Raw genomic sequence first — 10,954 nt, 5'->3', positions numbered from 1 at the left:
ATCAGAATGGCAATCATCAAGAATACAAGCAACAATAAATGTTGGTGAGAACGTGGAAAAAAAGGTACACTCATACATTGCTGGTAGGATTACAAATTGTTGTAACCACTCTGGAAAGCAGTATGGAGATTCCTTAGAAAACTTGGAATGGACCCACCATTTGATCCAGCTATCCCACTCCTTGGTTTATACCCAAAGGACTTAAAATCAGCATACTATGGTGACACAGCCACATCAATGTTTATAGTAGCTCAATTCACAATAGCTAGAATTTGGAACCAACCTAGAAGCCCTTCGATAGATGAATGGATAAAGAAACTGTGGTCTATATACACAATGGAGTATTACTCAGCCATAAAGAAGAATGAAATTATGGCATTTGAAGGTAAATGGATGGAGTTGGAGAATATCATGCTAAGTGAAATAAGTCAATCCCAAAAAACCAAAGGCCAAATGTTTTCTCTGGTAAGTGGATGAAGATACATAACAGGGGAAGGGGAGGTTAAGGGAACAGTGGAGGAACTTTGGATTGTGTAGAGGGAAATGAGGGGAAGGGAAGAGGTGGGGTAAAGGAAAGATGGTGGAATGAGACAAACATTATTACCCTATGTACATGTATGATTACACGAATGGTGTGACTCTACATCATGTACAACCAGAGAAATGAAAAGCTGTACCCCATTTGTGTACAACGAATCAAAATGCATTCCACTGTCATGTATAACTAAATGGAACAAACAATTTTTAAAAAGAACAGAACAGAGGAACCACAACAGGGTGCCCCTGCCTCCCACTGGGTGTGAGAATAGTGCCCACCGTGAACACTCAACCCAAAACAGGACTGTAAAAAGCAAATCTGAAATCAAACCTGTTTGAGAAACTGTTCATTATGGTTCCAATTTGGCAAACGATCTTACAGATTAACAAATTGAACATTAATGATTGCTATAATAGTTTCCCAAACTTGCTTGAACACAGAAATCTTTTTTGACCTACTCCTATTAACAGTTTGGTTATGGATTGAATTGTGTCTCCCAAAAGAGAAGTCCTAACTCAGGTACTTCAGAAAGCAACATTTTTTGAATAGGGTGGCTGTAGACGTAAATAGCTAAGTTGAAATGAGGTCATGCTGGAGCAGATGGGCCCTTAATCCAATATGACTCTTCTCTTTATAAGAAAAGAAAAAGGAAACAGCCATGTGATGATAGAGGCAGGGTCACAGTGAGGAATTTACAAGCCAAGCAATGCCAAGTATTGCCAGCAACCCCAGAAGCTAGAAGAAGCAAAGATTCCCCCTTAAAGCCATCATAGAGAACATTTCCCTGCTGACTTGAAACCTTCAGGACTCCGAGACAATACATTTTATTGTTTTCAACTACCCACTATGTGATGATTTGTTATGGAAGCCCTAGAAAACTAATGTAATTTTGAAAACCTGACATTGAAGATGGGCAAGTTACTTAATTGCTCTGTGCCTCAGTCTTCTCATCTATAAAATGGGGATAATAGCACCTAGCCAATGGGGTCGTTCTGAAGATTAAATGAAACAGTACACATAAGTGTTCAGAAGCATTTGGGAACATAATAAATGTCCATAAATGTTAGTTTTCCCTCATCTTCATTTATCCCTCATCTTCCATTATCCCAGAGTTGGCCCTTTTCAGAAATTAGTTCAACAGATTATAGAAGTAATCACAGGACTAGATTTCTGACTAGTTCCCTTTCCTTCTTGTACCAGTCAGTGTTCTTTGACTGTAATTGACAGAATCCAAGTTTGGTTATTCTAGGCAAATAAGAATTTACTGGAAGAGAATAGGATGGCTCATGGACTTGAAGGAAAAATGAAGACTTAGGTCTCTGGAGGGACAGGAACCAGGGCGGCCGCAGGATTCCAAGAGGAGCTAACAGCCCGTCTCTTTAAGGCACCAGGATGAAAGTATTCCAGTGGGTTTTGGGCCCTGTGGCAATTTCCAGGGGTCGGGCTCTGAGTGGCCTAATTCAACTTGGGGCTTCCCTCTCAGGAATCTGAAGGGGCAACATGTGGATTGACGGCCCTAGGAGGCCATGCTTCATGGGAGCAGGGAATTTCTCCCAAAATAAAATGAAGGTGCAGAACTAGTAGAAGAAGGAGAGGTCCCTAGACAAGTAAAACCAACAGATGTTCTTGAGGGCCACTGAGGAGACAGGAGCATTAGGGGAAGGAAGAAGTTCTGTGCTCGAGACTCTCTGAGAACTTCCTAATTCATTCTCTTCCCTCTAACCACCAGTCATGGCTCCTCTATTTTTCAATTTCTTTTTATATTAATATAGATCACATAAAACTGTAGATGACTTGCCATCCATTTCTCATTACACTGAAGTTCATCAGTAATTATTAGAAAGCATTGGGGGTGGAAGTAGAAGAGATAACATTTGATGGCACCTGAGCAAATCAAAATATTAAAGGGATGATTTTCTGTGTCTACATTCAAACAAGTATTTTGCTGTATCTGTACAGGCAATGGAAACCATCATCGATATATTGACTAAGTCTTATTCATGGCTACATTTATCTCCTTTGAATTGACCAGCTGATTCTAATTTGGAATACTTTCTTCATTTGTCCTAGCATGATCAGATAATGTATTAGTCAGTTTTCCATTGCTCTGACAAAATACCTGAGATAAGCAACTTAAAAAGAGAAAAGGTTTATTTTGGTTTCAATCCATGGTCACTTGGCCTCATCACTATGGACCTGTAATGAGGCAGAACACCATGGCAAGGGAATATGTAGTAGATCAAAACTACTCACCTTGTGGCAGCCAGGAAGCAGAAGGAGGAGAAGGGGCAGAGATCCAGTTATCCCCTTCAAGGACATGTCTCCAGAGACTACACTCCCTTGCACCAGGCCCCACCTCTTAAAGTTTCACTGGCAACCATAGCTTCATCCGCTGGGACCCAGGCCCTTAACACACAGACCTTTGGGATACACTTAAGATACAAACCATAATATTAGGTTTTGAAGATTCTTTACACAGAAATGTCATGTGATTTAAAATTTTTTTATGCCTACAGTGTAAAAGCACTCCCTGTGTTCTGAATAATTCATTTCAAGAGACACAGGACTGAGTACTTTACTATGTGCCAGACCTTAGAATAGGTGCAGGAATAAAAACATCTTGGGACTCCCCAAATGTGTGAATCACTGGAACAACGGATGGATTAGATATTGCCACTGGGCTCCTTGCCCTCCTGCCCTGGGTCATCATGCCTGCTTAGCAACACCTTGTGGTCAGTAGAGGGAACTGCCTGAGTCAATACCACTGTTAGAATGTTCTTGTGTCAAACCCCAGGCCCAGCTCTGATCATTAGAACTTCTTCCAATATCTTTCCTATATATATGCATAGGTTTAGTTTTTCAAACCTCATCCTGTCCTTTTAATTCTGTCGCATTTGATCAATAACCTTGGAAACATTCTTGTAGCACATTGGCATAAGGAAAAAGTAAGACTTTGCAAAAAGCAAAGATTATTATGCAAAACTGTATTATTTACAGCAAACCTTTATAGGGTTGATTCTATAGTGTTTGTAATTTTCCTTGTCTTGGAATCATTTTGCATCTCTAAATTGTGGATAACTGATAGCAATGCAAATAATTCTTGCAAAAATGGAAACTCCATTTCCCTAGATCATCTCCACCCTCTTCCCCACCCCAGACCCCTCCCATGGAAAAAAAAACAGTTCCGTGTCCATTTAGAATTGGATTTCAACATTCCTTTACTTCATATAATTGTGTCTTTGATCTCTCCTTCCAATGAGTTTTGACATCTCACTGGTTCCCTATTCCATTCAGAAGTTAAAACTTTGATAAATTTTAATTTCTTATATGCTGTATCCCTCTTTAAAACTTATTCTTTAGCATTGGCAACTCAAAAAGACTTAAATTTAGCTGAGAGACATCAATACTAGTACTAACCCTAAATTAAGGGAAAGGTGTCAAACCTGTGAAGAGTCTGATACTTATATACAGAGAACTGAACCCAAGGGTGGTTAACCACTGAGTCACATCCCCAGCCCTTTTTTTAATTATTTTTGTTTTGAGATAGGGTCTCACTAAGTTGCATAGGACCTTGCTAAGTTGCTGAGGTTGACTTTGAACTCTCAATTCTCCTGCCTCAGCCTCCCAAGCCACTGGGATTACAGTGCACACCACACCCAGAGACTTGTTGATTTTTGATGTAACGAAGGACTTAGTGACTCCCAGTACAGTAAATAGGATAAGTTAAATGTTTGTATCGGTTCCCTTGCCCCCAAGTGCTGTCTTTTAGGGACATGTTATCTTTTTGATACTGGAAAGTAAACAAATTTGCTCTTTGGTCTGGAAAGAGCAATTGTTCATTATGCAAATATCAAAAAAGAAAGTTCCTTTACTTACAAGGCCTGAGGTACACAAGAACTCGGTACTATCTTAATTTCCCCCCAAATCTAAACTATTCTAAAAATAAATAAATAAATGAAACTACTCTAAAATAAAAAGTTCATCTTAATTAAAAAAGAAAGCATTTCTGATTCATCTTCAACTTCTCGAGCTTCATCATATACAACTGCAAACTCTGATGCAACCATTTCCATATTATTATGTTCACAATACTTTGTTCAGCAAGGCTCTAACGGAAGTAAATGTGGATTTTTGCTATGGAGACGTTCGTCCACTCTTCCTCACCCCCTGAGAGTTATTAAAGTAAAATAGATTGCCTTTTAAAGGGGGTGCCTTCGTTAAGTTCAAGATTTAAATGCAGGGTACAACTCTCTGGTTGTCTGGAGATGAAATGTATCCAGATTTCAGATTTTTAAAAGAAGAGTGGAAGAAATATGACTGAACTTTCGTATGTGCGTGCATGGATGTGGCACGGTGGGTCCCAGCATTGTGTGTATCCACAGGACACTAATTTTAAAAAATGTAAACTGTAAATGTACTGAAAAGGTATCAGTGGAGGGGTAGTGGGGAAGTGCTGGGGACTGAATCAGAGTAGGTTGCTTTCCATGCTTTTGTGATTATGTCAGGTACAATTTGGTGGTGTATATAACCAAAAAGGATAAATAAAAAATAATAATCTAATAGCAAAAATACTGGTAAGTGGAATTAAATAATATGTAAATATTATACATCACAAAGTGTAATTTACGCAAGGAATGCAATATTGTTTTCATACCTAAAATTATCTTATATTAAAGGACAAAAAAGCACAAGATTGTCTCAAAGAGTCCAGTAAAAGCATTTGGTAAAATTCAGATACTTAAGGGACAGAAACACTCAATAACTTAGGAATAGATGGATACTTCCTCAACCTGAAAAAGAACACAGCTGGCATGATGGACGATGGTGAAAGAGTTTGTTAACTCTTCTAATGTCAGCTCTCCGACATCAGAAATGAAATGTGGATATCTGTCATTTTCACATTTAAACATATTTGGATATTCTACAGGGCTATTAGGGAATAACATGAAAAAATAGGCTTTCAGATAGGAAAGAAAGAATAAAACTACCTCTATTTAGAGATGACACATTTCTTTTTCTTAATTGTGGCATATTTAACAAACAAAAATCATATATATGTATATATATTTATTCAAGCTGCAGAACATGTTGTTTTGATATATGTGTACATTGTGAAATAGTTACCACAGTCAAGCTGTTAACATACCTATTCATTTATAGTTTTGTGGTGATAGTACTTAAGATCTACTCTCTTTCCGCCTTTCAAACTTACATTATTATTAACTACAGTAACAATGAGTTCAATATTTTTAGATTCCACATATAAGTGAGATCATGCAGTATCTGTCTTTTGGCATATTGCCTTATTTCACTCAGGATAATGTCCTCCAATTTCACCAATGCTGTTACAAATGGCAGGATTTCTATTTTAAAGCCAAATAATATTCCATTTTGTATATACACTATATTTTCATTATCCATTCATCTGTTGATGGTCACTTAGGTTGATGCATACCTTGGCTACTATGAATAGTGCCACAATGAACACAGGAATGAAAATTACCCTTTGAGGTAGGAATTCCTGGATCATATGGCAGTTCAACTTTTCATTTTTTGATGAATTTCCATATTGTTTCCCATAATGGCCATACCAATTTTCATTCTCATGAACAATGTGTAAACATTCCCTTTTGTCCTCATCCTAACTAATCTCTTTGCTTTTTTGATAATATCCATTCTAACAATTTGATATCACTGAGGTGATATCTTATTGTGGTTTTGACTAGCATTTCCCTAATGTTGATGATTAATGATGTTGGGAATTTTTCATGTATTTGTTGACCAATTTATTTGTATATCTTCCTTGGGAAAATGTCTATTAGATCTTTTACCCATTTTAAATGAGGTTATTCATTTTTGTTGTTCTTTGTGGTATTTAGTCATAAAATATTCATATATATAGGACATTAACCTCTTATTGGATATATGATTTGCAAATATTTTCTCCCATTTCCTGGGTTGCCTTTTCATATTTCTATTTCCTTTGCTGTGAAGAAATGTTTTTGTTGGCTGTAGTCCCACTTTTGCTTTTGCTTTTGTTGCCTGTGCTTTTGGTGTCATACTCATTAAATCATTGCCAAGACAAATGGAAAAAAAAAGTCTTATTAAATAAAATTTTGATACCCTTAACAAGCGAAAACTAAGAGGGCGGATCCTCTAGAAGAATTCCATTCACACAGAGAAGAGGACAGCCATGCCTGCTGGAGGTGTGGCCCGCTGAGATTCCATGCTGAAGGTCAGTTCCGCTAGCCTATCTGCAGAAGCACGGCACACAGGGTCCAGGAGAGAGTGCCGCTGGGAAATGCCTGCCAGTTCCCACCTGGCACGGGGAGCATGCCATCTGATCTTGAAGGAGGAGGGTGGCTCTCCTGCCTGGGAGTGAGGGCGGTCTTTCTAAAGACAGCTATGCTAGGGGGAGCTGCAGGATACAGAACCCTTGTGCAGTTTTGCTGACTGCACCGTGGTGGCCAGCTCTGGGGGTAACGGGCCGCCAAGATCCAAGCTGAGGCTCCCCAGCCCTGCACTTCAGCACAAGTTGAGACTGACACTGGGGAAGGGGTACCTTTACCTTTTGTGCAATAGGACCTTCCTTCAGTGAAACACTCCTGCCCAGATATAATGAAACTAAAATTTTGCCTACTTTCTTTATATGGGCTTGAATGTCATGACCAGGGACAAAACTCATGATAACTCTATCCCTGAAATACATAGATCCTCCTCCTGAAGGACAACACACAAAATCAGCAGTTAGGAAAAGATTTGATAGCCCCGAATCGTATACATTCATTAAGGTACAAGCACAACCAGAGAGCCACCTATTTTTAATTTTTTTTTTTTTCCTCAGCACTCCTCACTCGGACAGTAAATTTTTTGAATGGACTCTTGGGCAGGACTCACAGATTTCTTAGTAAAGCATAGCCTTAAAAAAATCCAAATCAGAATAATAAACATAGAACTTTTGTCCAGAATAATGTAAAACACTGAAAACATATTTTTTAAAAAACCCCAGGGTTTCCTTGCTCCCAGTTTTCAACCTGGAGTAGAGGCAGAAGCTTGCAATTAGCTTCATCACACTAGCCTGGCTCCTTCTCCAGTCCCATTCACTACGTCCCTTTGGTGATCTGTCCAGAGTCTCAGGAAGAAGATGAATATGGTGAAAGACACATCGTCAGGCCTTTCCCCCAGGGCACAACATCTGGGAGAGTTGCTCTAAGTTCCAGTGCTCGCAGAGAAGGGCATCTGTTAAGTTTTGTGCCTTCACTATGCATTTCTATACATCAGGAAGTTCTGCTTTTCATGATCACCTAAAGTGTCAGGGACCAAGAAGAAGTTCTCATTCTGAGAACGTCCTGACCTTTACGATAAGCAGCAGCCCAGGGAACATTTTGCAGTTGCCTTGCCCTGCACAAACACCCTGAAACTGGCAACTGACAGATTCACAAGGCACGCCCCTCCCCACTCCTGGCTGATAGTTCTGACAATATGGTGCCTATGGCACGGTCCCTGCTTCTCTTCCGGGATTTCACCTTCCTGCCGGCGCGAACTTGCAGCCTATCAGGAGCCCAATAGAAGAACACAGCCAACCAGCCTGCGTCTCGTCATACCCCTCATTCCCTCAGCATAAATACCCGTGTGAACAATAAAAATTTGCAGCTTGATCAGAACTCCTGTCTTGCTGTCACTCCCTGTGTCTCTTGTCCCTTCATTCCTTCTCTCTTAGGTTCGCCGTCCTCCGTTGATGTCCCACGGGTCGGGACACTAAAGGACCACAGACAGTCCCCTAGAGCACAGACTCTTTTGAAGTGACTTTATTATGAGTAGCTCCACTTATTCAGTTGTCCATGCCTGTGTCCATAGAGCCAGCCCTGGATGAAGTCTTGCCTGGCTAGCTCTGCTGCTGAGTGGCACGTGCACCATGGTCAGCTCCTTCCATGCTGTTTCTGCCCTCAGACACTGATGACAATTCCCATGATGTACAAAGGCAGGCCTCTTGTCTAACCCTCAGCCTGTGGAGTGCATTCTAGCAGACAAGCTGTCAAGGTTTCCTCATCCCTCCTGTTAGACCCTTTGGACAGGATCCTTTTTAATTTTTTTTTTTTTCTGGTACTAGGGATTGAACCCAGATCCAGATTGTGCTACATCTCCAGTCGTTTTTATTTTTTACATGAGACAGGGTCTCACTAAGTTGCTGAGGGCCTTGCTAAATTGTCAATTCAAGGATCTGGCCTTGAATTTGTGATCTTCCTGCCTCAGCCTCCTGAGTCCCTGGGATTACAGGTGTGCACCACCATGCTCAACTTGGACAGGATTTTTTTAATACCTACCCTAGCAGGCTTCCCTCAAAGGGTCTGCATACAGTCCCAGAATCCAAGCTTTCAGCCTCCAGCAGTGAGAAAGCAGCATTATTCCAGTATGTTTCTTTCAACTCTGTGTCCTGGTGAGGACAGCTCTGTCCCAGGTCTTCCTTCTTTAAACCTTCCAGTCTGGGAGTACTTGAAATGTTTCCCTGAAAACACTCTCACTTGGTGTGAGAAGAGTGCATCATGTCTTCCCCTCCCCAACGAGGAGATACAGGGGTAAAAGAACACACTGACCAGGTTCCAAAGAAATCCTCTTCCTACCTTCCCAACCTCAGTGTGCAGCAGGAACCTGATGATTGAGTGATGCCAGTAGAACCTGTTTGTCCTTTATGCAAGTCCTATGGGAATGGTGAATGATCTCTCAGGGGTCAGCAAACTTCTACCTGTAGTTCACTTCTCCCTCTTCACCTGTCTTGGTAGGGTCTATGAACAAAGAATGGTTCTCTCTTTTAAAATGGTTTTCCAAATAAAAAGAAGGATAATATTTGTGACACACAAAAATCACACAAAATTCACATTTTTATGTCATAAATAAAGTTTTCTTGGAGCACAACTACACTCCTTCATTGCCATATTGTCTATGGCCATTTTCACACCAAAATGGAAGAGCCAAGTAGTCCTGACCAAGATCATATGACTCACAAAGTCTAAAATATTTCTTCTCATGTCTTTTACAGAAAATGTATGCTGGCTCTGGTCTAGAACCTTCCTCAGAATGTATAAGTTTTTGACACCAGTGGAATACTTTCTGGCTTTGGAGCTGCTGGCAAATCTCCAAGATTCAATTTAACATGTTGCAAGTTCAATAATTTGACAAAAAAAGAATGGATGGAAGTTGGAGAAAGCCAAACTGATGAATCAGAAAACTAGCTACAAAATTTTTCCCAGACTCACAGTCAATTGATCACATATGTTCAAAGATTCGAAAAGACGTTTTCAAGTGTTTCAGGATTTGGCAAGTATATTCATATGCATATGCAGAGAAAGAGAGAAAGAAAGGGACTTGACATACATGAGTTAACAAAAAAATTATCCAAATGACCCTAATTATTTCTAGAAAGTGAAGTCAGTGAGAAGCCTGTTTCCTGAAACCCAGAACGTGGGCCATGGCCAAAAAGTGTATTTACGGAAGAGATGCAGCCCCTCTCCCTCCCAACCAGCACAGCTCAGTGACTGCCCCCACTACCAGGATATACAGATTGGGAGGCTTACTTTAGAGAACAATGATTCTCACACGTTTCATCTTAGTACCTCTTTATATCTTTAAAAGTTACAGAGCACCCCAAAGAGCTTTGTTTTATGTGGAGTCTATATATTGACATTTACCAACTAGAAATTAAAAACTGAGAAATTAAAGTTATTCGCTTATTCAAAAATAATAACCCCATCACATGATAGCAGAAATGATGTCTCTTGATGAAATATGTTTTGCAAATAAAATAGGTAATGTGCTCATACTGCCTGGTACATAATAAGTGATGAATAAATATTAACTTTTGTATTTACTAGTGGTATTGGGTTAAGAATTGCCATCAAACATCATTACCCTATGTACATGTATGATTAGGCAAATGGTGTGACTCTACTTCGTGTACAACCAGAGAAATGAAAGTTGTACCCCATTTATGTACAATGAATCAAAATTTAAAAAAAAAGAATTCTTGCCATCATCTCTAATATATTTCAGGTTGTAGATACATCTTTTCTGCACTCTCCCACTGCTTGAAATAACAGAATATTTGTTAATCTTGGAGTTACTCTACCTCAAATGTGATCTTTATTAAATGAGCTACAATATTAAACTATAAAAAGTTGTGTGATGCCGTCCTTATTTAGCAGAATCAGACTAGGTTGAGCCATGGGATGCAGAGGTCTGGATTCTAGGAACTGCTGGGAAGCACGTGGCACTGCATGGGAGTGGTTCCCTGTCTCCTTCTGAATTTTCCCCTAAGAGTATGCCTCCCCTAATTCCACCCTATCCTGTCCATCACAGAAGAAGCTCCTCCAGTCCTGGCCCCCTTTACCTGTATATTATAAATAAAAGAGAGTTGGGGGC

This window comes from Sciurus carolinensis, chromosome 13, assembly GCF_902686445.1.
Source record: "Sciurus carolinensis chromosome 13, mSciCar1.2, whole genome shotgun sequence".
NCBI lineage: Eukaryota > Metazoa > Chordata > Mammalia > Rodentia > Sciuridae > Sciurus > Sciurus carolinensis.
The sequence above is the reverse complement of the archived record's forward strand: the minus strand, read 5'-3'. Positions refer to the sequence as shown.